At 46.7% G+C, this 825-nt stretch overlaps 1 long non-coding RNA gene across 1 annotated transcript in view; it reads left to right on the top strand.

The window, feature by feature from the left end:
- LOC112548378 overlaps positions 1-825 on the top strand; it is a 4,522-nt gene that overhangs the window by 2,597 nt on the left and 1,100 nt on the right. The window lies entirely within an intron of this gene.

Below are 825 nucleotides of genomic sequence, written 5' to 3'. Positions count from 1 at the left end.
CTGCTGTTTTCAGATTTGTGTAATATTGCTTTTCTGGACCCCCAGCTGAAACCAGATCTACATTTCTTGGTGGGGAAGCAGGTGGGGTGATAAGAGTTGTTTCAGCCTTAATACATTGAAGAAGCAAAAAATCAGTAATTCAGCTTTATTTTCTTAGGTTGCCTTTAGGAGTCTCTCTTAGCTCTAGTTCAAAAGAGACAGCGAGGGAGAGTAGCACCATACGTTAGTCAGTGTACAAGCCCAAAACACAAGGACATGAGGCGCATGGCATCCAGATCCTTACTGAGTCTTGCACTGTACGTGTCTGAGCATGAATTCCTGAACTTTGCCCCACACACTGCCCCGTGCTCAGTGTGCTCAGCTCCTAGCCATTTTACCTTGAAAGTGTATTACAGAACACAAAGCGCAAAAGGGAAATAAAAACGTAAGCAATACATTCTTGCTGTTATCCCCCATTCCTGGACAGAGGACCCCTTCCCACAAGGAGAGAGTGTTGTATAGACGCGGTGAGAAACTGCAGTTGGATTGAATGCCCTGAGATTTCAGCACGATAGGCAGCTTAGCACTGTTCTCCCCTGAAAGAAAGAGCTGCTTATCTAGTGGCAGATAGTGATCAGTGGAATAATGTCCACCTGCTGATGGGAAAAGGATGGAAATCAGGTGCTGGCTTTTCTGCTGTCCCAGGCTTTCTACTGAAAACATTGTCACGTGCATCCAGGTTTTTTGTCTCTGTAGCTGGGAATCACTTGCGTAGGGCAAGCTGTTGAGGAGCTACAGAGCCCTGCTTCGGCCACTATGGAAATGGGGGAAAGCCAGCTCTTTCCC

This window comes from Alligator sinensis, unplaced genomic scaffold (assembly GCF_000455745.1).
Source record: "Alligator sinensis unplaced genomic scaffold, ASM45574v1 scaffold1352_1, whole genome shotgun sequence".
NCBI classification, from domain to species: domain Eukaryota; kingdom Metazoa; phylum Chordata; order Crocodylia; family Alligatoridae; genus Alligator; species Alligator sinensis.
This window is presented reverse-complemented; position numbering and strand designations above follow the sequence as displayed.